Genomic DNA, 16,199 nt, shown 5'->3' with positions numbered 1-16,199 from the left:
ATGGTATGTATAGGCCATAAATGGGGACGCCGGAGCAGAACCGGAGGCCTCACTGAAGAGTCGCCTTCAGTACTGGCTGCTGAAGGACAAATGTCGGGAAGGTCACAGCCTGTGTGGGGAGCACAGCTAATGGCAGAGTGTTAGACAGCAGTCAGAGGCCAGGGAAGCCCACGCTGCCGTCAGAGTAACCAGGAGGTGGGGAGGGAGTGACTTGAAATCTGAGAGATGATTCCACACAAATCCAGAAGGTTCTGATGAATTCAGGCTGTTACAAGATAGGGCTTTGGTCCCAGTTCTGTCACTGTGTGATCTCAGGCAAATCAACCACCCTCTCAGGGCCACTGTGGGGTCAGGTACAGCAGGGTGCAGGTGGCCCTCAGTGCACACCTTGGGTTGGCTGCACAGAGGGTCACATTGAGGTCCTGTCCTGGGCCCCAGGAACAGCAGTGATCATACTTTCAAGGATTAGGCAATGGAATTTATAGCCTGCCTCCTGCCACATTCGGGGCAGCGTGCAGTGGAACAGAGCACCAGCCACATGAAGGATGGGGACACAGAGGGTCTCTCAGAGCCAAGTGTCGCTCCTTATTACAAGAGGTGAGAGGAGAAGCAGGCAAAGACAATATTTTAATTACGTGATTCTTATCTGGACAGAGACTGTCTTCAATGCACTGTAATCTATTTTTAATAAGTCACTCGAACAAGCTCAGCTCCAGTTAATGTCCAGAGCTGATAGCTGGGCCCACCATGCCTGGCCCCACATGCTCCCCTTGATGAGGTCCTTCTCACTACGGCTATCCTTTACTTCCCCTTCCCAGCAGTCCTGCAGGAGACTCGTTTCAGAGGATGGGAAACAATGGCCTTGCCAGCCCTTCTGTTCTCTGCCTCGGGAAGCCTCAGCTGGCTGAGGTGCCCAGAATGAGAATTGGTCAGAGCAGCAGGTAGAATAACAATCGGAGGCCTTCTGAGAGGCACTGGGTGCAGCGGAGACAGAGAATGTGGTCCACACCCCATGGTTGGTCCCACATCAGTCCTGCTGGCTGAGCTCTTACGGTGGGACAGACCTCCCGTTTTGCTGTCTGCTGAAGGGCTGGGTGGACAGAGGCTCCTGGGGTCCATCTAGGATGCTGCAGCTGACTGGAGGCCTTAAGGAGGAAGGTGCTTGTCCCCTCGTGCTTGGCTTTGTGCCCAGGCCCCACCTCCCTTGTTCTGTGCTGGGACCTCTTCTCTTTCTTCTGCACCTCCTGTGACTATCTTCCCCACTGCATGGTCAGCCAGCACCTGGCATCCATGTTTCCATGCTCCCCCACTCATTGGCCATTAGCCCCAAGGCCATTAACTTCTGCATACCTCATGCTGAGAGAGAGCTGCATTTGTGTGTCCCTGGTGCAGCAACCCATGATGCCAGCCAGCCAGACTGCAGGCTCTGCCTGCCTTGGTCTCCCCCTTCCCACCATAGCTTGGTGGAGGCCCCCAGTCTGTCAAGCTTCAACTATTGTGGTCAGCCTCAGCATCCCCCCCAACACATACATATCCCCCAAACTGCTGGGCCATGAAGGGCTGCTGCATTGACCCCCTTTGTGGACAGGTCCAGGCCATGCAGGAAATCAGAACTATAGTGCACGCTGCCCTGCTCCCCTACCCCTGGGACCTCGTTTCCTCATCTGGGTGACTGGGAGCATTGAGTCCAGCGCCCAGTAGGGGTGCAGTGCCCAGTATAGCACTGGCCACAGTGAGTGCCCAACAGCTGGCACTCCCTGCATCTACCCAGCTGTGGCCTCTCTTCCTAGCTCTTGCCTGGACTCAGGCCTGTCGTCTCCTTTCCTGCCAAGTGGACTTTTCACTGGGGTCTGGTCAGGGTGCCCTCTAACTAAAGGCCCTCAGGGGCTTCCCATTAACCTGTGGAATAAATTCAGTTGGTTTTTGCAGCATGGTATTCACTGCCCTTCACCCCTTCTTGCCTACGTTTCTCCAGCCAAGCTGACTGCTCTGGGACTAGCCAGCCAGGGCTGCCTGTGTACAGACTAGCTCAGGGGACGGCTTCTCTCTGCAGCCCTCTCTGGCCCCCAACTCATTTGAGCCTCTTCTTCCCCACTTCAAACCTCTCCTCTAGCACGGTGTGCCTCTTGTGTTTCTCCCCCAACCAAACTGGAAGCACCTGGATGGTGAAGCCTGCTGTCCTCTCTGATCCAGCTCTCTATTCATTGTTGAAGCAGCGGGTGCTTCGAAAAGCTTTAGAGAATCAAGATTCCAAGTGCAGGCTTTGAAGGAACCTACCCTCTGGTCCACCTTGTCTTGGAGGATAGGAACCCTGTACCTGGGCCTAAGCATCTGCACTCCCACCCTGGATGCCTGGCTCCCAGCATTCACCTGGGCCTGGGCATCAGCACTCCCAGCCTCAGCACTAGCTGCCCAGGCCTAGTCACAGTCTGTGTCTGAGGGGTACCCATGGTCCCTGGCATTGGCCCCCCTGACCTCAACCAAGAGTGTGGCTGAAAAGACCCTCATAACCAGCTTGGTTCTCCAGGACCAGGGCAGCCCCATCTTCCCCTATCACGAGAGCACCCTATTTGTATATCAGACGCCGTCTGCCTGGACCAGTCACACTGGTGGGCTGGACCACGGGTCCCCTGAGGATTTAATGGGTTACTGGAGTCACCAAGCTCCCAGGTACAGGGCCACTGGGAGGGGCCAGGGTGTGGGCCCCAGCTGGGGGATGGCAGAGCCCAGTGGGTGCAGGGTGCCTGCAGGCAGGAGGGCTGACGTGAGATAAAGAGAGCAATTGCTTCATATCTCATGGCAGCCTGTCTCTGGGTTTGTGCATTCTTAGTCTCCAAGGCAGCCAGTCCTGATTAACTGTGCAAACTTAATTAGTTCACATCAAAGTTTGTGGAAGGCATTCCTCAAGGGAACTTGTGAGAACAGCCTCTGGTTACCAAGAGGACCAAATTTCACACTGAGGTGATGATATTAATATTGAATATCCCCTCCTCAGGTTTTCAGTTCCTTTCTGTATTGTAAAAAGACTCATCTTCCTGTCTGGCTTCTCTGATATGCCGTTCTTGTAAATAATATTAAAGCAATTTCTTCTGAGGAGACTGAAAGGAAGGTGGGGATGAGGGCGAGGCCCTGCCGCTGGCGCTTGGGGCTATAGCGCAAGAATGTTGGGGCTGGGGTGCCCAGGGCCCGGGGCAGGCACGAGGCTAGAGGCTGGTGCTCTGGTCTCTGCCCTGAGAGATCGGGTCCTATTTGAAGGACAGGCAGAGGCTTCGCAGAGTCCTGTGTCCCAGAACCCCCGAGAGCTCCTGTCTGTCCCTGCTGACCTCCCCTTTCCCCCAGTCAGAACCACCGTGGAGAGCTGGTGTCTAGGTGGGACCCACTAAGCCTATGATGTCCCACTAGTGCTGAGGACAGCACGAGGGATCGTTGAGAGCTGAGCTGCCCCTGCTGCAGGGACCACGTGGACTCATTCTTTCCCTTGGTGGTGATCTGGACCTTCTAGACCTCCACAGAAAGAAGGAGTCTCCCCTTTGTATTGTCACAGAACCTCACTGGCAAGCGGTGGTCGGAGAGCATGTGTTGCAGGGGTCCTGTGGGGCGGGAGGGCCTGGCAGCCCCTTCAGGCCTGTGCCTCAGCACACCCCTTCCCTCCAGCTCTCTAAAACACACAAGGGTTCTGTGTTGCCGATCACATGGCTGCCAGACAGGTGCCTGTCCCTCCCTCCATGTCATCCAGGCAGCTTTCCTTCTGGAGCCTGCCTGGGTAAAGGCCCCATGGGAGCCCAGAGCCAGTATCCTGAGACAGCCCACCCCCATGTGCTGTGGGTGACTGGGTGTGTTGAGGCAGGAGTCAGGGCTGAGCTAGCCTCCCATTGTGTTCTGTGTCCACCTCCCTGTATTGGTGTCTCAAGTGGGACATTTTATACTCCTCAACCCCTCACCAGACTATCTTTGAGATCAAACCCAGCCCCAGCTCAGGTTCTCCCACGCCCATGGCATTGACTTTGCTTCTGCTTCAGCTTCCTCTCTGCAGCTGGCACAGATCCCACCCACCCACCCCCACAGACACAGCCAGCGCCTCCTGTCGCCAGGTATGTGGTGCTCTCAAGGCTTCCCTGCCAGCCAGCAGCAGCCTGCACTGGGGCTCTGGGCCACCTCCTCACCCCCATGCACTGAGCACTTATATGTGCCTGGCGCAGCACCCAGTGCTCTCTGCACATCATCTCTTCTGGCCACCACCCCCGCCACCAGCGAGCTTGGGCCACTGTGACTCCCATGTCACACTGTAGAACCAAGGCCTGGAGAGAGGGGTGTGTGTATTAACAGGTGGCACAGGTAGGTGGTGGAGCCAGCAGTTGCACCTGCTGTGTATGGCCCAAAGCCCAGTCCCTCCACAGCCTCTGCCCAACCTGTAGAGGCACAGTCTTGGCATACCTGGGCTAGTCAAAGGAAAGCAGAAAGCAACAGTTCTGGAGGTGCCCTGATTTGAGTTTCTGGTAGCTTTTTCTCTTCCGTAAAGTTCATCTGTGTCCCCGGTGTCCTTGTCCTTCATCATCCTGCATCCCCTTTCACATAGGATGTGTGGATGTTTATAGACCACCTGGCAGCATGCCATGGAGCAGCCCTTAGCCCTTAAAGAGTCCCCCTTCATGCTCACAGCCACCTGGGGTGTCCCAGTGGCTCACAAAAAGATGTGGCTGGCACAAGAGTACATGGCCAGCTTAAATGACAGGCTGGTACTCCACCTTCGAACCAGAGGCCTGGATTGGGGGAGGCTGATGAGGCAGCTGTGGGGAAGTAGTTGGTCACATAGAAGATCCCGACTGCATCTGGACCCTCAGTGCTGGTCCCAGCTCAGTCAGTCACCACCTCTGGGCCAGTCCCATGGCTGGGACAGTGGTGCTGCCCTCATGCACACGCTGCACGTGCTTGGTCACCTGCACCAAACAGGCCTCCCTCCATGGGGGCCCTCCCAGAAGCTGGTGGGGTGTAGCCACCCCCCACTCTTCACCCCCCCCCACAGTCATTTGGGCAGGTGAGAGCTGATTTGGTGAACAGAGCATAGGGTAGGGACTCAGAGCTGTGGGCTTGGTGAGCAAGGGTATGTCATCTAAGGCCCTGTTCAGCCTAAATGCTCAGGGAGTCACTGCAGTTGTTCATGTGTATTGTCAGAAATACTTCCTCTTCTTGCAAATTGCGAGCTACTGATGCATCTTGGGGACTTTTCAAATTCACCCTTTAAAGACTCTGCCATCAGCGGGGGTGTTCAGATGCCAGAAGCAATTTGGATAATGACACATCGTGTTCTGAGCTTGGCCCAATCAAAGGGAATGGCCAGGACTTTGATCTTCAGGCTCCCCGGAGCTCTGGCCGAAGATAGGTCCCCTGAGGGCCCCCCCCAGAAAGGGGCCCAAGACCTGCCCTACTGAAGGAGCCAGTGCTAGCTTTGACCAAGCTGTGGCCCTGCAGCCTCCTGCCCTCTTCCCTTCAGTGTTGTTCCCTACACAAGTAGCCTGAAAAATGGCTCCCTCCTTTTTCCAATACTCCCAAAGATTCTTGCCCTGGGGTCCTCTGTTCAATCGGCACATCCAGCCTCTGCTGCCTCTGGCCCAGGTGAGACACATGCCTCTTGTGAGCATCCTTCTAGGCTGCCGCAGCTACTCAGCAAGATTTCTCCCTTGGTTTCCTCTTGGGCTTTCTTTCTCCCCAGGTGCCTGAAGCAGCCAATGCAAATGTGCAGTCCGGGGGGCTCCTGAGGAGTTCAGAGCACAGTGTTTGCCATCCCCTGCCCAGCATGCCCCAGAGAGCAGCAAGGTGGGGTGGCCGAGAAGACAGGCTAGGCTGGCACCTAGGAAGTAGGACCTAGTATGTGGGATGTGGGACTTGAGCCCCCGGGAAGCCTGGTCTCCTCGCTGTAAATTGGGGTGAATGACACTAGTCTGTGTCTCTGGATGGGTTGTAGTGAGGTGGCATGGTTGAACCCTGCTTAAGTGACAGCTGCAGTACTAGCTCTGGGGCCTCCAGGTTTCCTGCGTGGCAGGGGCTGCCCAGCCAGGCCCTCCACAGGTCTGAAACTGCTGCCTCATCTTCCTCCTCAGAGAGGCCTGCCTTGGACAGGGCTGAGGTCTCTCTCACAGTGACAGTGCCTAGGCCTAGCCACAGCCACGCAGCTGGCCCCAGGCCCTCCAGCGGCTGCTGGGAGGCCAGGACTGGGGCTCGCACTGCTGCCGGCTGCCAACTGCCAACTGCCTTTGCCTCTGCTGGTCTGTAATGGGCTCTCTGTGGACTCTTGACCAGCTTTAACTAGATCCCCAGTTCCCATTCTTCCCTCTCTCCCTTCTCTGGCCTGATTAGCATGCCAGGCATTCATCTGTCCCTGGGCTCTGCTAAACCCCTCTGTGGTGGCCACAGGAAAGAAACCTGTCAGACCATATTGGGGCAGGCTACTCGTGCGGCCCTCAGGCTGGGTGCCTGCCAGGCTGGCTAGTCTTGAGGGTGCGCTCTTCTCGTGGATGGGGTATAGGGAGGGAGTGGAGTGGGACATCCCCAGCCCGGCTGCTAGGAGCTGTGCAAGACAATCCTGCAGTCAGTGTCTAGGCATGGGGGAGATGGTGTTGAGTGCCCCTTAACATAGTGTGTTGGCTTATCTGATCCCCTGAGAGGACACAGGCTCAGCCTGATTCCCATATGGTTGTGGCATCTGACCCCCCTTTTTACAACCAGAGAGCAGCCTTGGGCTCAGAGCCCACTTCAGGCCAGTCATGAGGGTTTTTTTAAAATCATTTTATTTCTATTAAATTTATTTTCATAGTTCCTCTCTATAATGAGCAATGTTTATTTTCATTTTACAGTAGTGATATTATACTAGGTTTAAGTTAATAAGGATAGTTGACTTAAGAAAAACATCAAGTGATAACAGGCCTGCAGACAAAGTGTTATCCACATGACAGCAGCTTGGTAAACTGACCCAGGCCGCTCCTTTATTCCTTAGCAAAGCCTTGCAAAGTAGATCTGATTAGTTTTTTTTACAGATAAGGATTCTGACATTCAGAAAGGTTGAGAAACTCACACAGCTAGGGAGGGGCAAAGCCAGGATGTGTCCAAGTTTGGTCTTACTACATGCCAGTGATCCTGGCAGCAGATCCTCAGGCTCCGGACCCTGGGGGTCCCTGCCAGACTCCCTTGGACAGAACAGGGGGATGACTGCATCCAGAGCTTTACTTTCCAATAGGGCAGCAGTTCTCAGCTGGGGTTCCTTCTGCCTCCCAAGGGACACTTGGCAATGTCTGGAGACATTTCATTTGTCACAATTGGGGCAGTGCTGCTGGCACTAGTGGGTAGAGGCCAGGAATGCTGCTAAACACCCTACAATACACCAAAGAGCCCCCACAGTGAAGAATGACCCAGCCCCAAATGTCAAGAGTGCCAAGGCTGAGGAGGCCCCAAGCAGCTTCCTGAGTTCCTCTGTGTAGGAAACAGGTTGGGGTGGTCCTGGGGGAGGAGCAGCGCAGACCAGATACAGGGGCCATCAGGGCAGCTACAGGTGGAGATGTCTGCAGACAAACCCCCAGCTAGACAGGACCCAGAGCTGAGCGGGAGATCTAATGGCTAGCCCAGGTCTGCTGCGGGCTGGAGCTACAGGGAATCCTGGAAGGCACTGGGGACCACAGAGGCAGCTTTAGCTGTCATATGTATCTTTTAAAACAGTGCAACAGTCTGTGCCTAGGTCACAGGGCTGTACCAGGGATGACCCTACAGACCAGCTCATACCCAGGGTCCAAGGCTTGTGCGCTAGCATTTTGTGGGGGGCACTATTCTGGCCACCAAGGTCAAGCCAAACTGAATCAAGGCAGACCTCCTCAGTCTAACAGGAGGGTCTCCAGCAGGGTGCTCTTAAACCCATGTTGATCCTTTCTCCAGTCGTAGCAGCTCTCGCACTTCCACCTTGCTCACTCCACTCTGGGCTCCCACTGGACTCACCAAGCATGTGCTGCCTCAGGACCTTTGCACCTGCTGGGCCCACTTCCCAGGCCCCCTGAGGTCCACATGGCTTGTTTCCTCCTCTTCTCCCGGGCTCTGCTTAAATGTCACCTTGTGGAGAAGCCATTCACATCTTCCCTGTCTGAAAGAGCAGCCACTGCCTCTTCCCAGGCCTTTCCTGCTCATTCCTGGCATCGTATTCTGTATGTGTTTATTTTTTGTCTATTCCACTAGAACATGTAAGAGGGTATAACATTGTCTGAAAGAGCAATAACTTTGTCTAGTTTGTTTCCAGCTGTATCTATAGCATATAGAACAGTGCCTGATGTGTAATAGACACTCAATAAATATTGGATGCATGGTGGTTGAAAGAACGAATGATAGATAATGTGGTAAATTCTGTCTGAAGGCACAAGGAGGTTTCACAGAGGGGCAGGCTTTAAAGTGGGCCTTGGAGGAAGACAAGATCTTGATGGGAGGCAGAGGGCCCAGCATGTACCAGGGCATGAGGCGGGAATGTACAGAATGTGTCTTGGGAACAATGAGATTTGCATGCAGGGTGTGTGCCAAGGGCACGAGTGACATGTGTCTGTCCTGGCTGAGGCCCCGGCCAGCCTGTGCACAGCCCTATAGGGGATGGCATGAGAGAACAGAGAAATTACTAGGCTAGTGCTGCTTTGGAGTAGGAACCCATGGTCATCTCTGCGGTCTCCTTTCCCGCCCCCAGTGCCTGTTGCAGTGTCTGGGCAGGAGCTGGCTCTTAGTGTGATAAGGCCAGTGCAGCCCTCTGTCACCATGGACCCTTCCAGGAAGCAGACCAGACTCACTGCCTACTTCAAACCCTCACACTTGGCTCACCCACCTAGTCAGGAAATGGTTTTCTGAGCCCCTCCCCCCATCTCACATGCTACATGCTCCCCACCAGCTTCTGTGTCACCTGCCATCCGACTTCTGTCTGCTGCCTGTGGAGTCATTCCGACCCATCTGATTCTTCCCTGATGGGTGGTCCTCATCTGGGATCAGTAGTGGTCCACAAGCCATTTTCAGTATTTCTAATGTCCCTCCAAAGTCCTGCACCCCTTCTGTGGTGCTGCCACTGACCATGAGAAGGTCTGGCACATGGTTTTGCACAGCCCGAGATGATAAATCAGGAACTTCATTGGATATTATATTTTCAATTAGGAGCAAAACAGGAACATAAATCAGTCATCACTTAATATGGCTTGGGTAGAGCGTCAAATCTTTCAAAATGATCTGGGGAGGACCCCCAGTGGGAAGGCCTCCTGATGGTGCCAGGGTTGGGCTTGTGCCTACACAGCAGTGCTCCGCTTGAGACTATCTCTCAGTACAAAGGGTTGTGGCCCCACTTCTTGCCTTCCATATCATCTGCTCTCACCGGCTTCTTCTGTGGAAAGCCCTCCCCGTTGCCACTGCATTGCACAGCCAGAAATGTGCTCAGTAACCCAGCGTGCCGTCTCCTCAGCACTTTGCGCCTTGCCAGGCTCTCCGCCAAAGCATCTGTGGCAGGTGCTGTTGTCCCATTTTACAGCTGAGGAGACTGAGGCACGTAGGGGCTGTGACTTGGCTGACATGTGAGCCAGGCAGGGTATACCAGGCCCCAGGCTTATCTATCTCTGAGGCAGGACTGCCAGAAGAGTGTGGTTTCGTGCTGTCCCCTAGACCAGATGTGTTTTCTGCCTCGCCCATGGGACCTCACACTGTGCAGTGTCTGTAGATAACACAGGAGCCTGAGCTGTGTCTGGTACCCTCTCAAGAGGCCTGCCCTCTGGGAGGAGGTACCCAACCAGGTCCACGGCTCCTGCCCACAGCCCTACCCTGTTAACACTTGGCAGTTCCTTCACACACCTCTACATGTTCTCTTCTGTGCACAAGGGAAACTGAGTCCCAGTTTACCCACTGGCACCTACAGAGTCTGGTCCTATGTCACACCTCAAATGTGGAGTTCCCACCCCATAGGCTGCCTCTTTTACCAACTTTCCATAGTCATGCAGATCCCGAGTGGGCAACAGATGACTGCTCCTTGTCCTCTGTGTTTCTGCCAGCCTCAGAGAGTGTTCACCAGGCTCTGTCCCTCATCCAACTGTTGTTGCTGACACCACAGGCTATATAAGCAGGGGCTCTGGGGAGTAGCCCACTGGGCCACATTGCTGTGGCTTCCTCTGCAGCCATAGCTCAGGCTTGTGATTGTCACTCAACAACTCCTTCTAGCCACTGTCCTCTGAGCATGCTCTGGCCAGGAAGCCTGCACCACCAGTGTGCACCGTGGCAGTGCAAAGCAGTGACAGACCAGTCAGTGCTCTTCATGATGGGCACCAAGTAAGGCAGCTCTAGGTGGAGAGAACATGCCTGGGAACAAGCCCACAGTGTCATTTGTTTCATCAGGGAACCAGCACAAACCCAGACAGATGTGGAGCCAGTGCTGCCGTGCCTCCCAGACAGAATCAGTCCAGAGAGACATACTGTGGTTTAGGTTTGTCTGGGTTGCCCAGCCTAGGATTCCTCAACAGTGAGGGGGAGGCTGGCTCCCCTTTCATGATAGAGTACATGTGAGAATGAAAAGAGACAGCCAGGTGTCCATGTTGGAATGTAGGGCCTGGCCACCCTGACTTGGGGCTAGATATCACAGTGAGAGGAGGCATGATGGGGATATTGCCTACCATGTCACAGATTGTCAGAGCAGAGAGGCCTTAGTAACCACTCTTGTTTATGCAGTGTTTTAAATTTTTTTTACTTCAATTAAAATTTTAGAATAGTGCATGTTTGCACATACTAAAAACTGCAAAATTTTATCCTTTGAAAATCCCCAGGCTCTACAGGCAGCTATTGTTACCAATTTCCTAAACATCTTTTGAGAAAGCCAAGGGGACAGGCCGCAGGCCAATGAGCCCAGGAGGGATGAGCCCTCTGCAGGAATGCGCACTGCCCAGAACCATCCAAAGCAAAACATGGGCTTGAGGCCACTCTGGGCTGGTCTCTGGGCCTTTCCCTCACCCTCCCAGGGAGCTAGCTAGCAGCCCTCACTGTCTGCCCCAGACCCCAGGCAAGGCCCAAACAAGACCCGCTTCTGCCCAGGTGCTCCAGAGTGGCCCAACCATAAGCAGGGAATCTCGTCAGGGCCAGGTCTGGGAAGGTTTGGCTCAGAGGAGGTGGGGTGGTCCTGCGAACTTTCCCCACAAGTGGAAAAGCCACTGTGTTGTCTTGTCTATTCCCTGTGAAGGCCCTGTGAGGGGTGCCCCATGAAGAAAATGGGCTCAAGGGCTGCCCTGTGGCTCACTTGGGAGAGTATAGTGCTGATAACACCAAAGCAACGGGTCCAGATCCCTATATAGGGATGACCAGTTAGCTCACTTATGAGAGCATGGTGCTGACAACACCAAGTCAAGGGTTAAGATCCCCTTACCGGTCATCTTTTTTAAAAATAAAAAGAAAGAAAGAAAATGGGCTCAGCAGACACAGTGACCCAAGTTCACAAAGCTGGTCAATTCGAGCTGCCTTTGTTTTCTATTGCTACTGTGACAGTTAGCAGAGACTTAGTGGCTTAAGCAGCACAGTGTGTTGCCTCACAGTTCTACAGGCCAGAAGTCCAGCACAGTCTCTCTGGGCTAAAGTTATGGTGCGGGCCAGGCTGTGTGCCCCCTGCAGGTCTGGGGAGGACCTGCTGCCTGCTCTTACAGCTGCTGGCCAAATTCCTGCGGGAACTGGTGCAAGCCTCTGCATTCCTCCATCTTCAGATCCAACCGTGCAGGTCGAGTCCTCCCTCACTGACTCTCCCGCCCTGCTTCTTCGTCTCCTTTCTCCCCACTGGGCAGAGGTCTAGACCCTGAGGAGACCCCAGAGCCTGGAGCTGGTGGTGGGCCTGCTCCTCCTGGGAACTCTTCATGGGCGTAACCCACAGCTGAACTCTGGCCTCCAGTCCGGCTGTGCCCTGCAGGCCCTAAACATCTTTTCAAAGATGTTCTGCACCTCTGTGCCACTGCAAGCATATGCACGTCACACACACACACACAACACACAACACACACACACACACACGTTTTAAAATAAATGCAAACAGCGTACTATACCCACTTGTCTATACTATAATTTCTCATTTTTTTCCTGTCAGCACACACCAAGCTGCCTCTTTCTTTCTGACGGCTGCATAGTGATCATGGAAGTTGCAATTTGTTTACTCTAAATTTCTCTATTGGATATTTTAGGAGATCTTACCCTGGGTTTTGTGAGGGGGGGTCTGTGGACCCCTTAGCTACAAATTGTTTTGTGAATGTGTTTTACTGCATCTTCCCTGGCTTTCCTCAGACTTGCAGCAGGACCAGAGACCCAGCGAATGGGCATTCCACACCTGCAGGTTATAGATGGGGAGGCTGAAGCACAGTGCGACGAAGGGATGTGCTAGTGCTTTGTGCCTGGGAGGGTCAGCCAGCTCTCATCAAGCGCCCTTTGGTTTGGGATGGTTCACAGGATCTCTTCCTGCAGCTGGGAGGCAGCATTTAAGGGAGTCCTGTGGCTACAAAGAAGAATTTAGCAGTGTTATTTCCTGGGCCACCCAGCCTTCAGCTGGCGCGCTGGGAGAGATTAGACTCCATGTCCTGTGGGACCTAGCCAACCACGCAGTTACAATCACCGAGTAGGAAGGTGAGCAGCCACGGGTGGGGCTGCTCTGGCCTGGCCCCTCCAGGCAGAGCTGGACATCTTTGTTTTCCATGCAACTAAGGAAGAAGAAAAATGGTGAAAGGGACAGGAAAACAAAGGTCTGTTTACAGGGTGTCACTTCTGAAGAAAGTTCTCTGTGCCAAGGGTTTGGGGAAGCTGCATGCAGGGAGCAGCCCTGGGAGGCCCGAGCCCTGTGATCTTGCCTGCTCCTCCCTCATTTGGAGAGGGCTGGAGGCAGTGTCCCATGCCTCCTTGCCAGCAAAGTCCTGGAAATGGGTGCCTCAGGGTCCCCACAGAAGAACATTGAGTCCTTGAGCCTCTGAGCCACAGGGTCCTGCATGATGCGGGGCTCTCCCCACCTGGAGGGAGCCCTATTGCCCAATCTTGTAGGCTCTCAGGTGGAAGGCTCTCTGCTGACTTTTAAAAGTCCTTCTATAACAGTCACCTGAAATGTGTCTCCCTCCCTGTAGCATCTGTTCTCATACCAATCCCTTGAGGCTAGGCAGAATAAGATGTAATCAATAGGAAGGCACAGACTGGAGGTAGCCTGAATTTAAATGCCTAGTTAATTCTGCAGCCTGTGTTGCCAGCCCCATGGGGGCCATAGTCTCCTCAGCGGCTGATGGTTAGGATCCTCATCATCACAGCTCATGGGCACAGTGCTCCGAGAGCTTCCACAGGAAGCAGCCGCCAGCGGGCACAGCCTCTCCTTCACACCAGAGGAAGAGGCTGAGGCTGGGGTCTCACATCTCAGCACGTACCTCTCTCCTGGTGATTGTGTCCTCTCACTGCTGGTATTTTATGGGAACATCGGCTCCAAGGGCAGGTGCTCAGCGTGTGCCAGTCAAAGGAGGGAGGGAGCTCTGGGAAAGGCTCCCGTGGCCTCTCTCCTGCCCAGATCTGAGCTGTGTCTGAGGAATCACCCCTTCGGGAACCTCACTGGGAGGAGGTTTCAGGGTCATTGGGCCCAAGTCCAGCCTCTCTGGCCTCCTGGTGTGCGGGGCTCTGCATGCAGCAGGTCTCATCAGTGTGTGTTGAAGTGCGTGAGCCAGGCCAGGGCCACAGACATGTTCTGCTCTGTGAGCTCATAGCATGAAGAGCAGAGGCCACACCTGCTTTGTATGTATTGCCGTGTTGCCCTGAGACCCTGTTTTCTGTGTGAGGTCCTTCACCCACGTGGGGTTCTGGGCTGGCCCCACATCTTTTAGGCAGTGTGTGTCTATACCCCGTGTGCTCTGGGCAGCGTCCTCACTGGCCCAGCCTCACACTCATAGCATCAGGCATTCAGACGTGATTGCAGTGTCAGCCAGGACCCTCACATCTGGTCTGCCCTTACAGCTCCACCACAGGATGAGATGGCACAGGAGTCCTGGTGACCGAGGGGGGCACAGGATCATTTGGGGAAGGAGAGTTGGCAGGGCCCAATTGCAGCCTCAGGGCTGACCTGAGGACGCCTACCCCTTAGGTTTGCAGAGGTGGGGAGGGGGCACCATACACTGGCTACAGCCCTCAGGCCTGGGCCCATCCTTCTAGGAGCCTGGTCTGAGGCAGGGCCAAGAGCCAAGACTTAGGGAGACCTGTCACCCCTGCCCAGCATCTCCCTGCCGGCTGTGGCATGTGAAGGAGTAAACTGAGGAACAGAGAGCCTTGGCATCAGCCACGAAGCTAAGACTGAAGGTCCACCTGCCATAGGTAGACTACACAAGTCCTCCCAGTGAGCCCAGCACCTGAAGGTGAGGCAGGCCCCAGGCAGTTAGAGCTATTGCTTCAGGTGAAAGACATGGCAGTTTCTGGAAGCACAAGCATAACAGGATGCGTCGGGGCTGAGCTTTGTGCATTGCAGCATCCGATCCTCCCGATAACCCTCTGGTGAGCACTCGGCCCTGTTCTGGCACGAGGGACTGAGGCTCAGGGAGGGTTTGAGGCCAGCCAGCATTGTCACCTTCATCCCCTGTTAGAACATCACAGCTGCCTGTAACATCGTGCCTCACCTCACGGAGGCACCCTCGGGAGGCCACTGTCATGCACTGAGGGTCTTCCCTGGGGCAGGAGGTGATTCCCTAGAAACGGAGGACATCAGAGTTCTCCAGGCCAATTGGTGGCTGAGCCGAGGTAAAAACACAAGTCATTTGTCCCCCGAGGCCAGCGTCTCTTGGCAGGTCCAGGGTAAGTTGGGAAGGGCATTGGGGTCTAGCCATGGGGTGCACCTGGCCCCCACATCTCCAGGAGCCTGGAACTCAGAGAGATAAGGGTAAACAGGGCTCAGATCCCAACGGCCACTGCTCTCCCTACTGCGGCACCCAGGGGACCATACGCATGCTCCAGGATACCTGTCCAGCATTAATGACGGGTGCTTCAGTATTGATTTCACTGCTGTCAGCCCGACCCCATGCTGAGGAAAAGCAAGTTGAAATTAAACCAAATTTCAAATGTTAAACCAACCAATTAAAAAAGCAATCACATAGAAACATGCATTTTTCAAAACACTGTTGTTCACTCTGTCCTGATTAATGTGTGCAGGGGAGAAAGTTTGAGCTCTGCAGGCAGCCACCTCCAGCATGGGCCCCAGGGCCAGTGGCAGGGTTGCCACTGCAGGTCCGTACTGGGGATGAGAACCTGGACTCAGCCTTCCTGTGCCCCCAGGACCAGAGGTGTGGACTCTGCCTGCCTTCCTGGACAGAGTGGAAGGTACTACAAGGACTAGCTGGGACATCAGAGGGCCTTTGGGAGAGGGAGCCGTGCTGGCACCGCCGGCCAGGCCTGCAAGTGTCCTGGGACCAGGACGCCTCCGGGCCCCTAGCGTCACCCCCGTGTGTCTTCTCCCAGTGACCCCACCTCCACCTTCCTCCTAGCCAGCTTGCCCTTCTCCCTCGCCTTATTTTCTGGGGATAGGTCCCTAGGCCAGGAGCTCAAAGCCTTGGTCTCAGGCCCCACATGCCCCTTCCCAGCTCAAGGAATGTCCTGTTCCTCTGCCTGAAACACTGAGCTGCACAAGTGGGGTGGCCAGCCCTGTGAAGAGCCCGTGTTTGTGATGAGAGGCATGTCCACTCGTTTGCCTCCTATGGTGTCATGAGGACCCTCCCACCCTGGGTTGTTGCCTGCCTGTCCTAAGTTGTCGTCAAGAGGGGTGCCCTTTGAGACCCTCCCTTGAAGAGAGCAACAACAAGAGGATATTGGGAGGGGCTAGAGCACTTGGTTAACTTGGAAAGTTGTCTACTTCAATCTCATCTGAGAGATAGAGACCACTGTGCCTCCCGGCGTGGGGTTGTTGAAATAGCTCAGGAAAGTGCTGGGCACAGGTCCTGGCTCACAGGGGCCGCTTACAAAATGACACAGCTGGACTATTGTTGGTGAGAAGGGAGCCCTTGGGGGTTCCAGAGTCCAGGGCACCAGGAAGGAAACATGACTGTCTCCATCTCCTGCCCCCTCGCCCAGGAGGGCACTGGTATGGAAACATGACTGTCCCCATCTCCTGCCGCCTCGTCCAGGAGGCCACCACAGTGTGCATGTCGGAGGATGTGTGTACACTGTGGAGGGATGACTGG

General features: G+C 54.7%; 1 protein-coding gene across 2 annotated transcripts in view; it reads left to right on the top strand.

Annotated features, from left to right (window-relative positions):
• Positions 1 to 16,199, top strand: part of MAD1L1 (mitotic arrest deficient 1 like 1) — a 461,087-nt gene that overhangs the window by 406,763 nt on the left and 38,125 nt on the right. The gene's annotated exons all lie outside the window — the stretch shown is intronic.

This window comes from Cynocephalus volans, chromosome 3 (genome assembly GCF_027409185.1).
Source record: "Cynocephalus volans isolate mCynVol1 chromosome 3, mCynVol1.pri, whole genome shotgun sequence".
NCBI lineage: Eukaryota > Metazoa > Chordata > Mammalia > Dermoptera > Cynocephalidae > Cynocephalus > Cynocephalus volans.
The sequence above is the reverse complement of the archived record's forward strand: the minus strand, read 5'-3'. Positions and strand labels throughout refer to the sequence as shown.